We start from the raw sequence: 22871 nt of genomic DNA, 5'->3' as shown, positions 1-22871 counted from the left end.
GTGTACATGTAGTTTTAGTAAGAGAACTAGTTTGCTGTAGTGGTTAAGGCACTGGGCTAGAAACCAGGAAACTATGAGTTCTAGTCCCAGCTAGGCACAAAGCCAGCTAGGTGACTTGGGGCTGGTCGCTCACTCTCAGTCCTAGGAAGGAGGCAAGGGCAGACCACTTCTGAAAAACCTGCCAAGAAAACTGCAGGGACTAGTCCAGGCAATTACCAGGAGTCGACAATGACTCAAAGATACCCCCCCCCCCGCAAAAGTTTTCATATAATTTTCTTCATTTCCATTTGAGTATTTAGCATACAGTGTCCTCTGTGACACTGTGGTTGATGTCTGTTGTGATAACGGTGAGTTCAGTAAATATGTTATTTGCTTCAAAGAGACAATGTCATTTTCCATGGAAGCTACTTCTGATGATGCTTCAACTAAGCATGCAGCAACCTGTTGAAAATATGGGCATAAATAAATGGAACTCATGCTGAAGCAAATTAGAAAAGAGTAAAAATGGTTGGCTCAGCAGTCATCTACACTTTTGGAAAGTGCCCATATGTGCATGATGTCCCTCAGGATTGAAGAACAGGCTGTTATATAATTACAATGCCTTGAAATACACTGCGGAGCACTGAACAGCTGCACCAGTCTTCCTTTCCTATTGTTCTTCTGCTACCCTTCACTATTTTTGGCAGTTGTGGGGGTGTTTAGGACACAATGAATGTGATAAGCCAATGAGTTCATGGAGTGAAGCCATGGTTGGACAGAGATGGGATCCATGCGTGCCCAACATCGCAATGTGACAAAGGAATGACTCTAACACCACCACATATGTTTTGATGAAAGTTCAACAAAGACACTGTGTACACTGAAAAAAATGCTCCAGATCTCAGGAGATGAGATAGTAGGTTATAATTCATATAGCTCTGGATAAAAGGAGAAACTGTTGGAACATATGGTGTAGGTAAGATTGAATAAGAAACAGAAGATCTGTTAATTGTTTCATGGAAGGGGTCCTGAATTATTTACCAGATAACTTTAATTATGTAAAAGATTACAAAAAATAACTTTCTCTGGGTCCAGATAAAGAAGAAGAAAACATGTTCTGGTTTCGATTCAGACTGATGATGGTCAAAGACTTGTCAGCTCAGCTTGCAATTCAGTTAGCAAGTATGAGGTTTCTAAATATTTGGAAACACACATTTGTTTGCTCCCTAAAATTATCTTCTATCTAACAACCAAACTCAGAGAATGCCAAGGACTCCACAATTATCTTCTAGCTCACAGTACTTCTGCATACATACAGACTGGTAGGACCATATGTGCCTTACTGTATTGGTGTCTGACAATTGTGATTCCCAGAATCAGCCATACTGGATTTATTGAGAAATACGACTTTTCTCCTCCCCCCCTCCCCGCCCCACACCCTGCCATTACTGAGGAACCAGAGTAGGTTCTTAAACATGGCAGGCAGCAATATTTTAAAGAAATATGATTCAGTTTTTCTAAATATGGAAGATATCCATGCACACACTTTTAGTTAAATGAGTGATCTGATCACAGAATTCACAGAATTAGCCCACGTTTGGGAAAAACATTAAAGAATGTTGTAGTTCATACAGAAGCTATCTTTGTAGTTCTGGTCCTTTAAAAGCAGTTAATAGGATTTCCAGTCAGAGGAAGGAATTTGACAAATTTGGCAGCAGACTTTGAACACTTGGTCTTTTGAATCTCATCTGACATTCTGAGTCAGCAAAGAACATTGAGGAGAAAGTGAGCTTGATAGTAATATAATTGTCCAGCATTACAAACTGGGTGATTTAATTTTCTGAAACAGGTTACTGTGGAATTTAGCGACACCATAAATTCAGAGGTGCTGTTAGTACTAGACCCAGGTAGGGGAAACTGTGTCTAATAGCCAATAACAACATGTGATAAAGACTGTAGCAAATAGGTTTTCCATGCTCATATTGACCATTGGGTTCATGCCGCTGCCGCCGCCTCCTCCTCCTCCTCCTCCTCCTCCTCCTCTATACAGGTAATTATTTTAACCTTACTTTCTACAATAGAACTAGTTTCCCCCATATAACAGTATGTAGCAGCAGTAGTAAAACCATTTTATTCCTGGAGTCATGACTGGTCTATCCCAGATGTCCAATTGCCCAGTTATACCATTGATCTAGACTGAAATGAAGCAGGGCTATGGAAAGAGATGAGGCAACCCTTTGTTATACTGCTGAAGGCAGCTTGAATTGCAGAGATGCAAGTCTTGAAATAGTGGAAAACTTTACTTTTCTCATGGGCAAGAGTAAAGGCTAGACTGCTTCTCTGTGAAACAGTAAAAAGTATTTTGGAACTTTTGACATGCTGTTTTACCTCATCGTAAATGGTAATACCACTTATAGTAATAAGTCTATATCCTACAGATGTTCAGGTATCAGCAGCAAATTTTCCATGATCTTTATTATATTTTTTACCACTATTAGGGAATTCTGGCTTTGGTATGGAATGCTTTTTGGGCTGACTTGAATTGATGTGATGTGGAATGGAGACTATTCCATGCACCATATGGCATGCACCACAGCCAATGGAGGATTTATGCAACCGTTAAGGAACAATTTAGATTTCACATGTGAAAATCTTTCATGTAGGAAACAAGGATCACAGTATCTAGGTTATTAGCAACTGATTTATAGGGACAAAGGCCAGGGTGAATAACCTGAAACATTTCATTTCATGTGCTTACAAATGCTTACCCATTTCTCCCAAGCTGCTGAATTTATTCTGAGGTCACAGTTATGGCTTGGCTCATCTACAAAAACAGTGACAATGGACCTATACAGTGGATTCCAACTGGCATGTTAAGCCAGCCACACTGAAGCACTCATTTCCTTCACAATGGAATGCTGGTTTCCTCTTATCTGCTCCAAGGCTCTCTAAAGAAAAAGTGATTCATGTTATTGATTTCTGTGGCCTATGGGGCAGACCCCGAAAGTTATATAGAGTTCAGAATGAAGCAAGGAAAGTTTGTGCCAGTTCCTACTGTAACTGAATTATGCATTTCAATTGATATGAATGAAACCTCATTTTGGCTAATTTGTTTCACAAACATCTGTTTGCATTTACACATTTTTATGACATGATATCAGGCCAATTATGCATCTGCTGCAGCATATGGTACGTGCTACAACAGATCGATCAGTTATGTGATCAGAGTGTGTGGTAAACATCTTCACAGAACATATAATACTAGCACTGTTTTCCAGAAGTAAACTTTCCTTTCTTTGCTGTTCAAGCTCTGTTTTTATTATTCTTGGAGGAATTAACCACTGATGTTCTGAATATTCACTACTTTGAGATTCAGTGTTAAACATCTCTCTCTCTCTCTCTCTCTCTCTCTCACACACACACACACACACACACACACACAATATATATATATAAATAAGATGCTGGCTTGTCCCCAGAATAGACACACACCTTTCCCACAATCTTTTAGGAAAGGTTTAAGGCCTGGACACAACAATATTATCATTTTGTAAGTAAATAGTTTTAGTAATCTTAGAAGGTGTGGGGCCTCTTTTTTATTTTTTTCCTCAGGAGCTGGTTTCCTTCAAACTGACATTGTACAGCAATATTATCCGAGAAGTTTTAATTGAAGTAGAAAGACAAGACGCCACGTTCTTAGAAAGAATCTAGAAACAGTAACCTTTTATGCAGATGTCTCTCTGTTATTGGGCATGTGGCAGCTACCCGGTAATTATAATAAATCTGCACATTGTTTATCCTGATTTCTTTCCTATCTTACTTCTCACCAAAACATGGTATGGCTGATCTTCGGTGGTGGTCATTCTGAGCCAGATCACCGCAGAAGGTGTAGATGCTGCCATCGTAAAACATGGCAATTCGTACATTGGGAGGATGACCATTTAATCTCCATCTAGACCAAGCTGGGTTTCCCTAAGAGCTCAGAATGAGAAAAGGGAAAGTTACAAATCAAAACCATTGAACACATGGTTAATCTTGAAAGAATTCCATCTTCTCTAAGGGCCTGATGGACGGATTTAATGATCTTCTGAACTTCTCAGAAAGAGCAGCATATAAGAAATCAGCAAATAATACAATTTCGAAAGCAAGATAGAAATTACTTTTTTTGTTTTTACAGCTTTCTTCGGAGACAAAATAAGGCAATAGATGTTGGACATAAAACTGTAGATTTCTACAGCTATAATTAAACTTGCAGTTTTAATGAAATGCAATTGTTAGAGAGGTGGTATAGAAATATCCTAAACAAACATGAAAGCTTTGATAATACATGTCAAGTTCAGGAGGCAATATATTGTGGAAACATACAATACGGCCCCTGTTGCTTTCATACACTTACATCCCTCTGTGGACAATGATTTATTCCAAGTCTGGACTCATAAAATGAGAAAGATCTTAGCAGTATAACACAGATAAAATGAAGCATTACACTGTGCTGTAGTGTGAAATAAAAAGAAAAGTTGCAGGTATCTTTTCCTAATTTCCTTCTATCTGGCTAATGACCAAAGCAAATCTCTTTATAGGCATTTTTGAACCAGAGTGATACAGCGGCTATACTAACCCAATAGGCTACTTCCTTTATACTGTTTCTGGAGTTACTTTTGATTTGATTGCCATCTTTTAGTAAGTAGTTTCTTTTTGACAGTCATCCAGAAAGCCCAGTTGGATCCAAAGGAATCCTTGCAATCACTGGTGCCTTTCAACAACTTGTCAGACTACTAGGGATGGATGGCAATGGCTAAATTAACCAGTCCTAGTGGCAATCATAAAAATGCCTTGTCTTGGAACAATTGTTGTGTTCATGTTATTATCAGCTGCTTTGTTCTTTGTGTGGCCTTTGTATTTTATAATGTAGTCCTAAATGGTGGCTACAGAAATGGTGAGCACTATGCCACCACTGACCAGATTCCTCCTTGCTTAGAAAAACATACATTGCAGAGGGGAAACTGTGGAGACATCTGTCTAAATGCCTCCCCTTTGGTTTAGATTATAACAACAAAACGTCTGAGTTGATACGAAACAATCACCTGCAGGCAAACCCAAACCATGCATTTTTCAGCTAAGCAGCTGGAGACTGTGGGGAGAAGAAGGCCCATTTATTTTCATTCTTTTGGCTAACCCAAGTTTCTTCTATTTCTCATTAAGCTTTTAAAAATAGATCTGGCTTTCCTGAGGGGGAACATAGTGCCCTCTCTCATTGCTCTTAGCCATCTTATGGCTTCATGTTATTGGACAAATTAGGGATTGGATTCTTATTTCCTGTGGAAGACAAAATTGGCTCAAATATTAAATCCTATCCCTGGAGTATTGGTGAGAAAGGCTGCTTTGTAGGGCTGTCCCATCCATAGTGGGATCTAGCCCCTGTTTGGAGAAAGTTAATTGTCTTGCAAACTTGCATATCCTCACTAGCTTCTCAACGTGTGCAGTTATTTATTTATATAATGTGTAACCTGTACTGTGAGCATGAATTCATTGTAGGGCACTTATTAAGCCTAGGAATATCAAGGACAAGGATAACTGGGGCCAAGGAGGATTTGCAGTTAGTTCATCAAGCTAAACTGATATAAAGGGTTTCATGCTGTATAAAGGGTTTCATGCTGTTGAAGCTAAGTGAGCCTTAAGTAATTAAGCCAAATCTAACAGCAGTTGCCAGTAAAGATTTATTTATGAGATTTGTTTCCTACCTTTATTTTGTACAACTCTGTCTTGAGTTGTGTGCATGATGCCCCCTCCCACCACAACAACCCTGTGCAGTGGGTTGGGCTGAGAAAGAGTTACTGGCTAGTCATCCAATCAGCTTCTGTGCCTAGGAGAGGACTACAACTCACAGTTTTCCAATTCCTAATCCAGCACCTTAACTACTACACCAATGTGGATCAGTTCAATAGACTAAGCACTTGCTCCTTTTGGATGGTAGAGGTTTAATGTGAGACCAGTTTGTAAATTGGAAGCATGCTGTACTATAATAGTAGCCAGGCACCCATATATACTTATGAGACCATTTCTCCTGCTCATACCAAGCCTGTTCTGTGCATTCTTCCTGGAAGGGGCTGCGAAGGGCCCCCACTCCATACGAAGTGAAAGAATGGGAGCTTGGAGGCATGTCTTCTTAATGTCTTTCCCATACTATGGAACACTTTGCCCCTGGGGCCTAGGGGGGATTACTCTGCTTGTCTTTCCTAAGGCTGTAAAAACCATATTGTTCTGACAAGCTTTTGATGTGGATGGTGGTCATGGGCTGCTTCTGTAATGGGAAAATCATTGTGGTTTATAATTCTATTTTTGTTGTTGTTTGCTGCTGTTGGTGCTATCTTTCTTGTATTGTAAACTGCAGAATACAATATGTTTGCATAAATAAATGGCACAATTTGCATAAATAAGATTAACTAATTATAAATGGGTGGACATTAAGAGAATCTGTTTAGAGTTCTCCCTCTGCAAGAGGTAAGAGGACATGGACCAGGCATTTTCCGTGAATACACTATTCCTAGAGATGTGCTGGGCGCCTTAACTTCTAGTGTTCAAGAAGGCATTGAAAACCTTACTTTTCAAATTGGCATTTGGAAGCTGGCTGATGATTATTGGGTGGCCTTAATTGCAGTTTATTTATTGGAATGATTATTTTCTTGTGAAGTTTTACGTCAGTGTTTGATTCTGCACTGACCAAGTCTTCTGAGTGGATGGTATAAAAATGTTGCAAATCAGTCAGTCAATCAATCAGTGATGTTATACTATCTCTCAACTTGTTCATCAGCTGTCATGCTGGGTAAAAGAGTTCTTTATCGCCTAGCAGGCTAAAGGTTTTCCTGCAGCCTGCAAAGAGGCTGATTGGAAGGTTGCCTAGTGTGAGGAAACGTTTCACGCTTTGGGGTGGGGATGGCAACGGTGAGCCAATGGTTGGCTGCTGAGCGCCATATATAGCCTAGGGACAATTGGTTGCCATCCGTGTCTTAGGGAGAACAAATTCCCCGCAAAGCTGCTACAATGACCTTCTATACAATTTTTTGCAGTACTGTGTTTCAACGTATTCATCCTCATCCAGTCATTACTACTTTCAGACTCCAGACCAGCCTATTCAGCTAGGAAAGACAAATAAATTGGATGTCATCAGCACAGATATAGCATCCAACTTTGTGTTCTGTGATTATTCAGACAGTGATATTACATCAATATAAACGGTAAATTAAAGGACCTAATGGACTCCTGAGGACCTTAGAAGCTAAAAAACTATATTGCTAGAATTATGTTCCCCAATGCCACCTTGTGGAATATCTCCAGACAGGAATGAATTGATCCTAAAATATTGCTTCTAATGCAGTCTAAGTAGCCTGACTAGAAGAATGCCATGGCTCATGGTATCAAATTCCATCAACAGTACTGCCTTCCTCATTTTCTCCTGATTAAAGGAACAAAACAGGACAACCAGGCAATTTTAATTCAAAACTAACTGGAATCCATGTTAAAGGAGATCCAGTTAAACAGTTGCACCCACCAGCGTTTGATGTTCCTAACAAATACTTATTCCAACAACTTGCTGAAGAAAGGAACTTCTGACTATCTGGTGGTTGTTATCCTCTAGATTCAAGAAAGTTTTTTTTTTCTTTTTAGAAATCATCTACTCCGCATATAGTTTGAGTATTTTAAAGTGGGAACAAGGTGAGAACAATTTAAACCAAATATTAGTCATTAGTCTCTACTTTTCTTATGTACATTTAAAAGCCTATTTAAAGAGTGTTCTTGTCCATCTGCCTATTAGAATATAAACTGTTTGTTGTAAGCCATCCACAAATCTATTACTACTACTAACACTACTGTTACTGTTACTATTTTCTTTAAAAACTTATTTTGCCTTCTTTGTAACAAGGATGGATAACAACGTACATGGCATTTTTCCCTTCTTCTTTTCCATTTGCTATGTTACTAAGATCATGGTCACCATGACCTGGAAGAATCCTGATGAATAAGACTTATTTTGGAAGGTGAGCAAGAGACAGTCAGTTAGATGTCCTGTCTATATCACTGGGTAGGAGTTGAGGTTAAGTTTCTTTTAACAGTCATTTAAAATTAACTGAGCTAGCAGAGATGAGAATAAATATTTAGATTTTATCCACAAATATAGCCTATAAACATCACTGTATTAAGAATATTTGTTGATTTTCAGGTAATTATATTGTCTTTTTTTTCAGTTCAGTAATCTATTATCTCACATTTTCCTACATTCATACACTGAGAATTTTTGTAAGATAAGAAAATGTTATCATTTTCATTCTACATTAACAGGATTTATGATAATAGAATAGAGATTTTTTTAGGAATTATATTAACCAAATGCAACCTTGCAAGGCAATACAATTCCATCTAATTTACTGATGAGCTAAAAGTCTGAGTTAAATGAATAATTTAGATTCACCAAGAAGTGGAATATACATCTAAATAAGCTTGTATGGGCTCAGGCTATAATTATAATATAACACCCCCTTCCCATGTCACACTTTTATGTAGAACTGTTGGCTTCCTACAAATTTTTAGAAAAATCAGGAGAATAATAATGTAGAAATATTATGTAACTCTTTCTAATATAGAATACAGTGGTGCTTAACAATTTGTGAACCCTTTTGAATTTTCAATATTTCTGCATAAATATGACCTAAAACATATGTTCTCCACACAAGTCCTAAAACTAGATAAAGAGAAACCAGTTCAACAAATGAGTCAAAAACATACTTGTTAATTTATTTGTTGAGGAAAATGATCCAAAGCTTACACTGTTGGTGGAAACAACAAAGGTTTGGATTTTTCAGTAAAAGGAGAATGAACTGCTTTCCCGTGATGGAATTCATCTCACTAAGGAGGGAAAATACAGCTTTGGACAATGTTGGCTAACCTGGTCAGGAGGGCTTTGAACTAAAATACAAAGGTGTGGGAATCATAAGACTATTGATGTGTAGTAAACTGGTAAGTAACAGATTGAATACAGCAGCAAAGTGAAATGTTGTAGAAAATACTACTTTAACAAATAAACAAAAGAAATACAGCCATAAAGGAAAAGAGTGACTGAACCTAGGGAATCTAATCCATATCTTTGTAATTCACAAAATACTGGTAACAAGCAAGATGAGCTAGAAGTCATGAGGTGCAAAGATAAGTATGGTGTAATAAGGATTACAGAAACTTGGTGGAACACTGGGCTTGATGGATACCCCCTTGTTAAGAATATAGGCAACATAAGGGTGGAGGTGGTTCAGCACTGTGTATGAGGAATGAACTTACCTATATAGAGATCCACTGGACTGAGTGTTGAATGCACCTAGATTAAGATAAAAGGGCAAAGTAACAGACTACTATATCAATCAGAAAAGGTAGATGAAGATTTATTAAGACAGATAACTGAAGCTTCAAAAAATGATGAAGTGGTTGTGATGGAAGATTTTCAAATACCCAGACATCTGTTAGAAGACTTAATTTTGCCATGTACAAGATGTCAGATAAATTCTTAACTTGTCTTGGGAATAATTTTATCTTTCAAAATGTTGAGGTGGGCATTAGGGGATCTGTTACCTTGGTTCTTACCAACAGTGAGGAATTGAATGAAGATACTAAAATGGTAGGAACTGTGAGTGCAAGTCACCGTAGATTAAAAATGTTCTTGAATTTTTTTTTAAAGCTCCATCAAAATTAGATTCAAACTCTGAATTTTAGAAAGTCAGATTTTAAATAAACTAAGAGAAATAGTAAGGAAGATGCCATGGGAAAAATTCCTAAAGATAAAGGTGTTGTATTTAGCTGGGACTTCTGGAAAAGGAAATTAAAAATAGTGCAATTGGAAAAAAAAATACCAGTAAGGAAAAAACAAAACAAAACAGGAGACATCAAATATTCTCCTTGTCCAATAAAGTAGATACCTTGATAAATAAGAAGAGATTTGTCTCTTGTGACCTATTTTGACAAAGTCATATTGACTGTTAGCAATCACAGCATTGTCTTTAAGATACTTAAAACCGGCTTGCTTTGTTATCTGCTCTAACAACTTTCCAGTTGTTTATGTTAAGCTAAATGGTCAGTAATTACTAGAGTCCTCTTTTTTTCTTTTCATAAAGAATGGGACCACATTACTTTTCTCCAATCCTCTGGCACCTCTGCAGTTCTCCAGATAATTGACAGACCCCAACAGCTCTTTAGCCGGTTCCTTTAATATTTTAGGGTACCTTTCATCAGGGTCTGGGGACTTGAAGGCATTCAAATTACTTAGAAAATCCTTTATCACATCCTTACTAATCTGTACCCTCCCCTTTGTGTTTGTGCCCAGTCTATGCTACTCAAATCACCATTTTCCTTGGATGCAAAGAGGCAAAACAGGAGTTGAATTACTCTGCTTTGTCTTGGTCATTTGTTAAGATCCCTTTATTTGAAGTAAGCCATTAGCTTACCACTACCCTTGTCACCCTCTTGCTGCAGATATATTTGAAAAGCTCTTCTTGCTGGATTTTCCCTCTTCTGCTAGCTCATTTCCTCCTTTGTCTTCCTTACCACATCCATTTGAGACCCATCCTGTTTTTCCTCACTACTTCCTGTGACATTTCCCCCTCCATTTGTATTACCATTGAAGTTACTAGCCAATAAATAGAGGTTTGTATTGAAAAATAAATTATGGCAATAAATAACTCTTGAATTTATTTGATTTGATTGATGTCACTGTCTTCAATGAAAAGTATTGACGTATTTGATCGCTTCATATATTGACCAAGATCTAATTTAGTTGGTGAACTTCTCCATATGTAGGGCCTGCGGCAATTGGATCATGGTTCTTAGCATCGCTGCTTGGTCAGATTATTCCATTGGGTGTTCTTAGAGTTAGGATGAATAGTACTTTCTTATATGCAGAGAAATCATGGTCTGTACTAATGTATGTTATATATGGAAGGTGTCTATATAGGATTGAGTGAAGTCATATGATTTTGGGCTATACGTATGCACTGAGTGGTGCCTTTCCTGTTTGGCTAATACTAAGACATAATTTATACGTGACTTGGTGACTGATGGATGATAACTGGGTTAATGAAGTCTGCCTTAAGAATGTATTTCAGAAATGATATCCTGCAGTAGCACATATTTCCACATACATCATAGTGGCATTTTTTTTTTGTTCTGCTTCTGTGTTGCTGATGAAGCATGTGAACCATGCCCATATCAGCCCAAGCATTGTAGCAGGATTGTTTAATTTAATCCTTCAGCAACAGCCTACAGCATGTCCAGAATCAACACCTCTCCCCAGCCATGCCTTGCACAGACGTTATAGGCGAGACTTGCATTAAAAAGTCACAAGACAGAGATTACATTCAGGTACTTCAGGGCAAAGCAGTTCTAAAATGAATGGTTAAACTAGACAGCAAGCCAGGGCTATGTTCAACTTTTGTTTCCCTGGATGCCAAGGCCCCGACTTTGTGTCTGCCTTTTCCAAGGCCCGGTGCCTTCCTCTCATTTTTTCCAGAGAGGTAAACAGCTGGGGGTTCTGCCAATTCAATTAAGAATGCTCATACACACATTATATAATGAGACAGGAATGTAGCCCCCTGAAGCCTAGTCTTGCAATCTAATCTGCTCTTTAGTGGCCCCCAAAGATTCTTGAAACCTTTGTGGAGGGCTTTCTCCCCCCCACCCCTTTAATGCACGTCGGTCTTTCCACACTTTCCCCTCTGTTTTTCTTTCCTCTTTGGCTTCCCTTCTCTGTATTGTTTTAAGTTGGTGGCTGGGCTGCTTGCCAGATTAAATTTCATCTGCTTCTCCTCCTCCTCCCTCCCACCCCCAAATCTTCCCCAGAAGTGATACTGTTTACTTTCTCTGCTCCTTTTCTGAATGTCTTTGTACACATTGCAAAGGATATAATCACCAGCTGTGGAGAGCTTTGTGAAATGTTAACTTATTCCTCAATACCCTAGGGCGAATGAGTGTTTTTATACACACACACACACATGCATGCTCGCATATCTGTGTGTATGTTTGTGTTTAAAATATGAAATGAAACAACTGGCTCTTTAAAAGACATCAACATATCTGTTACATTCCAACATGATTTTCTTAACTCTAGTTTCTCCTTCAGGTGGAATATTGGGTGCATATGTGTGTGTTCTATTTATGCTTTCCACATAGGGGAGCCCCCTGTGGAAGTGGGTGAGCTTATAAGGAGCCCATTGTTTCCTTCCACAAAACTTTTCGAAACAATGAGAGGGGGGAAGAAAGATTAACCTTTAAAAGTCTTTCTCCCCTCTTTTCCTCTTTGGTGGGTGAGGGAGAGGTCAAACTGTGCCCATTGACCTTTGCCCTGTGACCTTTGTGAACTAAAAGCGAGCCTTTGAAGTCGTAAAGTGCACACCAAGGAAAGGAAATGTGACAAGCAGACGCTTGAACCGGGAGGACACGCTGCTGGGGTGGGCAAAAGCAGGGCGCGAGGTGTTCAGCTCCCACACCTCGTGAATTGGCACCGTAAAACGCCCACACACTTGGAGACTGACAGCAGCGGGGGGGGGGGGGGGACGACAAATCCTCCACTTCCCTTTCTTCTTCCCCACCTCTTGTGGTCGGCGTCCACACAGGGGGATGATTCTTTGAACTCTCTGTGCTTTGGCAAAGCTGGAACCCCAGGGAAGTGGAGACGGAGGGGAGCCTGGGGGAGTGCAGAAGAGATGTGCTTCTACGGGAAACAGCCCTTCCTTGACCAAACCTTTCTCTTTGAAGGAATGATAGGACTTGTCACTTATTACCTGAATTGATCCTGTCACATGCATGACCCCTGCTGGTAATAAGGGGAAATGTGTCTTTGTTTTAGAGCTCTTCTGCCTCTCCTCCTCTTTATTTTCCTTGAGAAAGGGGAATTTTGGGGACAAAATCTGTCACAAATTGTGTCCATTCCCTGGAACTACAGCCTGGATTATTATTATTTTTTTCCCCCCAGATTTAAGATGCGGTCACTGTTACGATAATTACCTAACTGTAATGTGTGACAGCATCCTTACTTTACAAATGTCCCTATTGTGCTCAATAGTGTCATTATTCCCAGGACATTACATTGCACTAACAAATGCAGAAAGTAGATATAATTTATATAGGGTAGGCGGATGGGATAAGAATGATGAAAAGCAGTTTCCATTGACTGCTTTGTAGGATATCATGACAGCTGTATATGTCTGGAGTTGGCTTTGTGGGAATCTCTGTAGGTAAACAGGAAGTAAATTATCAGCAATAATGGGATCAATTAACCACCATGGAGCCATTGTCAGCCACAAATGCAGGATACATACAGCACAGTTGGAAAAGAGAGAGGGGAGAGTCTGCTGAGTTGTATCTAGTTGTATCCAGCATTGGCATTCCATGCATGAATATATGAATGAGCCTGTGTATGTACATCATCTCCTGCAGATAGTAAAGGAAGTCTTATCATATTGCCTCATGTAATTATTTATTTGGCTGTATCAAGTTCTGTGTTATCTTTGTGACAGCCTGCAGCTGACACCTGTGCCCTGGGTGATCTTAAGGACATTTCTGACAAGAGAGGATTCTTGTTTCTTAATTCTCTTGCTCTTAAAGCTCATGGCACGATCCCTTCTCCATGGAAAAGTAGCAGGTACCAGTAGAGAACCGTTTTTGCTCTTTGTTTTGTGATGATGACTGTAGAACCTTCCAACATTCTGTCTGGTTTTTGGAGAGTTTTGAAAGGGAAGGCTAAATTAGGGATTTCTATCCCCAAATCTTATACAGAAAATGCTGCATGTGCAGTTTCCTACAGCTTTTCGGTTGTTGTTTTTTTTCTCTCTCTCTCTCCACCGCCGAAACATCAGAGGAGAAAATCTTGATATGATGGTGTGTTAGAAATATAAAAGAAATTGACCATGGATTTCTTTTACATCAAAATGCAATAATAAGCCAAAGTGGACTACATCATGTCATGGGCAGCATGAATGAGAGGAGTCCAGTGCCACCTCTCCTTTCTCACTAAAACAACAACAACAACAACAACAACAGTATGTATTCAGAAATGTGGCATAAAAATAAGCAGGTACTTTGGAAATTTGTATTTAAACATATCTGTTTGTGCTAAGTTGCATAAATATTCTGGCTTTCAGAGATGCTGCGCAGAAAAAAAGTGTGTTAGATAATCATATATGTTGCAGACAACCATACCCTTAATGTGATTGTATTATATAATATACAAGTATGCACGCTACAATTCTGCATGAACATTTCTTTCCCTCTCCTCCTCCTCCTCCTCCTCCTCCTCCTCCTCCTCCTCCTCCTCCTCCTCCCCCTTCTTCTTCTTCTTCTTCTTCTTCTTCTTCTTCTTCTTCTTCTTCTTCTTCTTCTTCTTCTTCTTCTTCTTCTTCTTCTTCTTCTTCCAATCTTTTACTGATATGTACTTCTGTTGAGCATTGATAAAACAAGAAAAAATCTTCACGCAGTGAGACACCTAATAGGATTGCAACTTGACAATTCAGACTATGAACTACCATAAGGCAGGTTTATTTTCTTGAAAAGAAAAAAAAAATCAGTATGTTTTTTAATGAAGAAGAATGGTATAGCATTGAGGTATACATCATTTGATTTTTTTTTCCCAGTCCATCCTGAATTTCCTCCAAATGATGGCCAATTTGTCAATGCGCTTGTTACTTTTGTTGCCACCAGCAATAAACAAATAACTAAACCTCATTGAGGAAAGAGAAGAACACAGTGATATTCCCTCTATCCTACTTTTTGGAATCTTGGAGAATGCTGAAAAATTTCATCTTTTCCTGGGGAAATTATATATAATGATCCTTCCTGTCTCTTTGTTTGTACACTTCTATATCTAGTAAGATTTTGAAGATTCAATTGGAGTGTTGTAGGGCTTTATTAATGACTCGGATGATAGAGTGATAGAAAAAATGACTTTATAGTAAATAAGTTTTAACAGATATATTGAACATAGAAGAAACAATCTCAGTCAGCAATGCATGTTTCTCACAGAATAAAATCCAATAAGGATAAATATGGACTACTTCACATGGAAAACAAAATCAAAGGCCAAATTATGCCACAGCAAATGGCTGGAGAAAATGATTTGCCAAGAAGACAAAGTTTTTGTGATTCTTACAGCTGTGAGTATTGTGTAACAGTGGCACAAAAGCTCAGTAGTATCTTAGATTTTACTAAGAGAAGCATTATATCTTAGTCTTAAGAAATTAAAGTGCTGTTCTGATTCTTTTAAAACAGGGGTAGTATATCTGAGGATCCTCCAGATGTTGTTGATCTAGAGCTCCCAGCATCCTTTCTCATTGAACAGGCTGACAGAGGATGGTGAAAATTGTAGTTCAGGAATATAGAGTTGTATGAATTTTGTTATATGTTTACCAGACATATACTGTATGCATGGCCAGCATTCAGGATGAGAAAGATAGTAGTCTACACCATCTGGAAGTCCTCTATTTCACTGGGAAGATTGGATGAAATGGAAAATGAGGAAAATAAATTCACAGAGGTAATATCTTAATAGTTTTCAAGTACTTAGTTGCTCAATCTGCTCCCTGAGCATACAAAAGAGTTCAAGTATAGGAAAAAAAATGTCAGGATACACTGAATCATGCAGAAGTGCACCTAGCTCTGTGCATTTTAATTTATCTGAAGGCTACTGTTTTCCCACCCATGATTTAAACTATCAAAAGGTAGATCACAAGTCTTGCCAAAATGCCTGTAACATGTTCTCACTTAACAGAATGAAGCATTGTGTGTGTGTGTGCGTGCATGTACACATGCACATAGGCACGCACATACATTTACCAGAGTCTTAGTTGATTGGGACAGTCTGCAAATGATACAAGTGTATACATACATACATATACACATACATACATACGTACTTAGACTCGGAGCTCAAAATAGCATACACAATATTATTAATTCAACAACTCTGTGGGGTAGGTTGGGCTGTTAGTGAATCACTGCAAATTAACTGGGGAGCTTCTCTGGATGAAGGTGGATTTGATTCTGTGCCTCCCTGATTCTAGTCCAGAATTTTAACTATGATATCACACTGTAGTGTAGATATATATCAGAATGGATAAATATATGTAGAAAGTACTAGAAAGGCATACCATAATTCTGAAAGTATGTGTTTGGCATTTCTACTTCCATACACATGCCTTTAGATAAATGATATAAACATACATGGAAAACAATGGTTTCATTCACATTCATCTCATTGTGGATATCTGGGTTCCTTTCTTAGGGCAGTCTTCATTTCAGGATTTATTCATAAGAGCTTCACTATGAAGATAGATAGCTTGCAGAAACAAAATACTGGTGCCAATTCTATAGCCTTCTGCTATATGCCACATGGTCATCTATCTGGGAACAGCATTTCAGTTTTCTGTGAGGTGTGACCTCAGTGAGGTCCACGGGTGGGGTTTAAGAAACACACACTTGGGCAAACTCTCAAGGATTATTTCTGGAGTGTTTAAGGACAAGCTCAAACGTGCCTTGAAAATTATGCTGACTATTTAAAGCTCCTGAGGACTAGCAGAAGGGATCAGATAGCAAATTGAAGGCAGGGGGTATGAATAATCTTGCCAAAATGCTATAATGGGCTATGGATAAGGATGCACTATGAAGAGAGACAAGGACAACAATATTTTAACATGACTGTGTTCTCATGCCTATAATGTGGAAAATTCAGAGTATCTGTGAAGGAAGAGACAGGATCCACCTCCATGTTGTCAAGGGAGGGTTTTCTTAAAAATACAAACTGATGCCATGCTACAGAGGTTATCTCTGCTTACTGCATACTCTTCAGTCATCTGTTGTAATCACTTGACAGCTTGATCTGGGATTTTAAGTCGCTTTTCCCCAAAAAGTGCAGATTGAATGCTCACTGTCTTATGGTTTTGTTCATCATACTAGAACCTGTACTCTAAGATTCTTTCTGTGTCACGAGTAACATCATAACTGTAATCATCATCGTCATCATCATCACTGGAGGTAAAGTATTATCTCCTGATTGAGAAGGGGATGATAGTTCAGCAACCAAAACCAGATATTGAAATAATGTGTGACAAGAGCAAGTAACAATTACATCCTTATGTTTAGTGCCTCCAAGGTCTAATTAATGTTATCCATTTAACCAACAGGAAACTGAACTATAGGTACCTCTCTGCCTTAGATAGCTTTAAAAGAGATTAGACTAATTTGTGGAGGGTTTGTCTATCAATGGCATATTGCCAGGATATTTATGTGAGTGCCATCCAATTCATCCTATCAGTGGGGTGTGGGGAAGGTAACCTTGACAGTGATTTAATCTTCCTGCCCCTTCCTTTCCCTCCTTAAATCTACACTAGAGGGTGAAAAGGCCCTCTAGAGAAGATTTGAAAGGCTGTGGAGAGGGTAGGTGGTAGGATGGAACTGCTAAAAAGAGTACTGTTTTTCTTTTCATACAGAAGCCTCATTTTAATGGAATGGAAATTAGTTGGATTCTGCTCACAGAACCTCCAAGCTTTCTTTGGCCTAATGATCTCCAGACATAGTGGATTTCAGCTCTCATATTTGCCATCCAAGTTGGGGACGCTATCCTAGGATGAGGGTATCCTCCTCCTCCTCATGTGGAGTGCTTCAGGGCTCTCCCTGGGGTCTGTGCGTTCAATATTTTTACTAATGACCTGAATGAAGGGATTGAAGAGATTATTATCAAATCTGCAGATGACACGAAACTTTAGAAGAGAAAGACAGCCTTGAAAAGTGGGCCTAAAGGAACTGGATGAAGTGTAACAGGGAGAAATGTAAAGCCTTGCATCTGGGGAGGGAAAAAAAGAAAAAGAAAGACTCAAATATAGGGTAGGGGAGACTTGGCTTGGCCATAGTACAAACAACCGAAAAAGATCTGGGTGTTCTGGTAGAACATGAGCCAACACTTTGAGGCAGCTGCTAGAAAGGCAAAAGTTATTTTAGGATGCATTAACAAGAGCCCAGAGTTCAGATCATGGGGAGTAATTGTTCCTTTCTACTCTGCCTTAGACAGGCCCCACTTGGAATATCATGTCGAGTTCTGTGCACCACAGGCTAAAAAGGACATCAACCAACTGGAAGGAGTCCAGAGGAAGGCTACTAAGGTGGTGAGGGACCTGGAAACCAAGTTGTATGAGGAAAAATTAAAGGAACAGGGTATATTTAGCCTGCAAAAGAGAAGACTGATGGCAGATTTCAGATATCTAAAAGGATATCATTCAGAGGAGGGAGTGGACTTCTTCCTTGTTGCTTTTGAGGGCAGGACCAGAATCAATGGGTTGAAATTATAGGAAATAGATTCCAATAAGATATTGGAATTTCCTGATGCTAAAAAGAATTTCCTGATGGTAAGCACTGCCAGCCAATGGAATGTTCCCCTTCCTATTCATGAAGTGGAATGTTCCCATTCACTGGAAGTCCAGCTCAGAAGCTGGAGACCCCACTGTCTGAAATGCTTTAGCAGCTCCTATACCAAATAGGGAATTGGACTTTGAGGTCCTTTCCAACTCTATGATTCTATGATCATATGTAGATGACATCTGCAGGATTCCAAACATTTTTTTAAAAAAGAGTTATTTAATTTCTGAAATAAGTGGGTGAAATTGGGATCACTAAATCATAACAAATTGTACTGTTCTTGTTTGAGATTTCTAGAGAAATGGCATTTCTGTCATGAATTGTGATAGATAGATCGATAGATCAATAGATCGATGGATCGATCAGCAGTTGAATGACAAGTGACCAAAAATCCATGAATTATTTTATTTTATGTAAGTAATTATATGCTATCTTTCCTGATCACTCAAGGTGTTGAAAATTATTAAGTAAGTACAACATTCTGTGCATATATTCAGAAATATAAAATGCTTTTGGGACAAGTATAATATTCATGCCTACTAAAAGTGAGTGTTCATGGTATTATCATTGTTGGCACCCTATTCAAAGTAGAGCTACTAAATCAAGGCCTCCAGTCTCCAGAATGCCACCAGATAACAGCAAAGAAATATAAAAATTCTGTCTTTTTAACGCCATCTATTGGCCATCTAAATTTTTGCAATCCAGATCTGGTAGCCTTAACCAAAGGATAATCTGGTTTATCAGGTGATATAATATCTAATCCTTAACTGGGGTAGGGGTGGGGATTATAGATGTACTATAGAAGATATTTATATCTCAAACACATTTATAGCACGAACCTATGCAGGCCTGTTCTGAAGTAAGTCTTCAAGATGGATTTACTTCCAAGTAAGTGTAAATGATTGTAGCCTTAATTAGGAATAACATTATTTCCAATAACATTATTTCCAACTCTCAGAGAAATGACTCTAAACTTCCAGTCTTACACATTGTGGTCCAACTTCTTAAGAATAACATCTATGTGTGCTTGGTTGCTAACCTCTAAGCTGAATCAGTGAGATAAATAATTTCTTTTTTTAAAAGAAACTGGAGGGAATAAACTTTTACCTGTTGTTTATATTTCTTCTTTTAAGAAAGCACTTGAAGATCTGTCATACTACCTGGTTGGAGAGCAGTGTGAAATGTAGCACAGAAATGAAGGAAGCTGCATGAAACCACAACAGAAAAGACGATCTATTGCATCAGATGCATGTTAGCTGGTGGGAGTGAAAGTGAAGGATTGGATTTTTTTTAATCAACACCTCCATGTATGTTATGACAAAGTTGAACTATCAAAGGGTTAATTTTACTCAATGGAAAACTCACTAACATTGAAATTTTAATATAGCCTCTATTAATAAGAAGAACTGACTCAAACTTCTTGTTTATTTTACTTGGTCAACTCAGCACACATCACTTGGCTCATGTTATTGGCAGATTTTCTAATTTCTCACTGCTCATTTTCTCAGTCATATTTATTCTGTTTAAAAGTTGAAATATGATGCTTGAAGTGAATTATGCCAAGGATATGCTGATGAAATTGTCAATGGATAGAGAGATGGATAGATGAAGAGATAGATAGATGCTTTTCTCTCTTTTTTCCTAACTCTTTATCCTGTTTTTCTTTGATCTATCCATTCCCATTTCCTTTGGATTCTTAACCTCCTCTTTCACCATATGCTTTTAACTTTAGTGCTTTCTACACTCATCCTCTATTATCCTCAGAAAAATAAGAAATGAAGGCATCTTGGATGTGTTTTTCTTCTGCCAGCCAACCTCTTTGCTCATTTCCTATAAAAGATTAGGTATCCTTTCATGACATGTTAACACAAGATGTTAATTTCTTAGAATCTTTGCAGTGACTCATCTATATTCTTCTGGTGTTTTTCTTCCTTTTTTTTTCTGGGAAACTTTCAAGATTTTAAGCATTTCCTCCCTGATAGTTTGCATGAGAGGCCTGCAATAAATCTATTTATAAATGATGCTCGAAAAAATGTATATTTGAAAGTCATATAGATTCCCATTGTAAGGTTTGTGCTACTTCTTTGAAATAGAATGATTTTTATCCTTATTTTCTGTGTGAAGCATGTTGATAAGGATCTGAATTGAGAAGAAAAATTCTTATAGATATATTTGAGTAGAGATGAAAGACTGTGTCTCAAGTCGATGGCAAGTGGATTTAGCAATTGAGTGGTCTGCCCTCAAATCAGAATGACCCCTGCCATAGGACTCTAACCATTTGCTTCAACTGAGGCATCTCTGAGGTTGGGTGGAGAGGACTTGAGAGAGAATCTTTTATTTAACCATTTGATCACCTCACTATTTCCCATAACTGTTTCTCATCTTTTTCCAGAAGCTATAAGAAAATGTTTTGTAGGAAACATTTTATTTTATGAAAAATACAAGTGAGTTAATCTGGAATTTCTCCCTACACTGAATCCTTAAGATCTGGCTCTATCACATTCTGGAAGGAATATAATTATTCCTGGATATCATCACTTCTGTTTGCAGAAAACCCCATTAACCCACTTGCCTGTAAAATGCCACAGGTATCCTTCACTATGGGATCCATCTGGGCTGCAATGTTCATTATGTTCTGTCTCAAAATAAAACTATGGGCATTTTTAAAATAAAATCAGGAGCATTGTTTGAAAATTCCTGGATCAATTTCTGTTACATTTGACAGTCCTAATTTCTTAGTACAAATCAAGGTTTTGTCCCACTCTGGTGAAATAGTTTAAAAATAAATTATAAAGGGATGTAGCTTAAAGGTTTGTACCATTTTCTATGAAATTTGGCATGGCTCTTCTGTATATAATGTAACATTTCTGCAAATTTTACCCTAATCTGATATTCACTCTCTCTGTTTCATACACACACACACACACACACACACACACACACACACAGTTTAAATAGGGAGGGCAGAGCTCCAGATTACTGAAATAATGCTTGACAAGCAGAAACATATTGAGAAGAGCTACTCCCAACCAGCACAATCTAGGAAAGGCTACTTCCTAAACTGAGGATCCAGCTACTGAGTAGGTTAGTCTGTCCTTGTGCAGGCTAAATAAATAGCATCTCATGAATTGTTCATACAGTAGCCTTTCTAAACTAATCCACTGTCAGTTTTTATGAGTGGTGAGACCTGAATTATGCTTTCTTGCACTTCTTCTCAGCTCCACTTTTCACTTTTATAGTAACCATGTTATTTCACTATTAAAAGAGAAAATAATGAGAAAAGCAAGGGAAATGCATAATTAAAGCCATCCACTCCACAGGAAGAAATACTGACAGTTAAGAGAATATATTCATTACTAATCCCCAGTCAGAATCAATAGTGAGAAAATACAAGGGGCTGAACATGCCAGTTGTTAAACTTTCAAAATAACCTAATTTAACAGTGAAGTTTGGTACTGCAGTTACACTGAATTATGTAGTAATAGTAATAGTAGTAGTAGTAATAGTAGTAGTAATACAACAACAACAAGAATGCCACTGATCAGGGATGTCTCAACATGTAAGGAAAACACTGCAAAAAAGTAAAAGAACAATTCCAGAGAAAAGAAACTGCCACAAATATTTGTCAGTATGAAATTTGTCACACTTATTAAGGAGGAGCCTTCTGGAGTAACAAAATCTGGTTTCCTGGAAAACTTCTTGGGAGGGTCTCCTAACTGTCATTTTCCTGATAGTATATGAATGCCAGTAACTGGTTAGATTCAAAAGGAATTGAGTAAGACCCCATCTTCCCCACCATCACCCAGGCTTTGCTTTTTGACTAGGAAACTGCTGGATACTAGGATATCCTGAGTGTCGCAGCCACTTTTTGGAGTTTCTTTTATCTTTTCAATCCCACATTGAGAAAGAAACTTGGCTAAATAATGTTGGGCTGCTACAAGAAGGTCAAAACATTTTATTTGGTTCATGAAAGCTTAGGGATACATCCTCCTGAAGTATTTTACTAAAGTCATCTGTGCTTAAGGTTGTTCTTCAAGAGGTAATACAAGATGTTTGTTTATTTTGTTCTTTACTTACTGAGCTGTAAATAAGAGGTATGTAAAAGTGTGATAAAATGCAATTCAGACATAAGTGTTGTTGAGAAAGAAAAAGAAGACTTAAGAAAGAGAAGGGCTAAGAAATAAGACATTGGAGCGGCTTCTCTGGAGGACAAATAATTGGAACAGAACATAGATGCCAAATTTATCTCAGCAGGCTTGGATCATTTCAAGCAAAATAAGAACCAGAGGGCCTAAATTTGAACCCTACATTCACATTCCAACCACTTAATCTTTTCATTGACAGTCCATTTGTATAACTGGTTTTGGTAGAAGTACCGTAGGCAGATTTCATTTTCTGTTCAGATTAATGTGGGGAGAACGAAGAAATTTACCATAGCAAAACAGTTATAACACAGG

General features: G+C 38.2%; 1 long non-coding RNA gene across 3 annotated transcripts; it reads left to right on the top strand.

Annotated features, from left to right (window-relative positions):
- Window positions 1-13534: 13534 nt before the first annotated feature.
- Window positions 13535-21091, top strand: LOC148214992 (uncharacterized). 3 transcript variants are annotated; one of them, XR_015797117.1, is made up of 4 exons: window positions 13535-13654; window positions 13869-14086; window positions 15031-15161; window positions 15277-21091. It is a non-coding gene; the product is annotated as an uncharacterized LOC148214992 (long non-coding RNA). The 3 variants fall into 3 exon arrangements; XR_015797116.1 differs by having other exon boundaries at window positions 13869-14051; window positions 15031-21091; XR_015797115.1 differs by having other exon boundaries at window positions 15031-21091.
- Window positions 21092-22871: the final 1780 nt, after the last annotated feature.

This window comes from Python bivittatus, unplaced genomic scaffold (assembly GCF_059951505.1).
Source record: "Python bivittatus isolate LINGU-HERP-01145 unplaced genomic scaffold, Pbiv_v1 ctg000480_np1212, whole genome shotgun sequence".
In the NCBI taxonomy this organism is placed as follows: Eukaryota; Metazoa; Chordata; class Lepidosauria; order Squamata; family Pythonidae; genus Python; species Python bivittatus.
The sequence above is the reverse complement of the archived record's forward strand: the minus strand, read 5'-3'. Positions and strand labels throughout refer to the sequence as shown.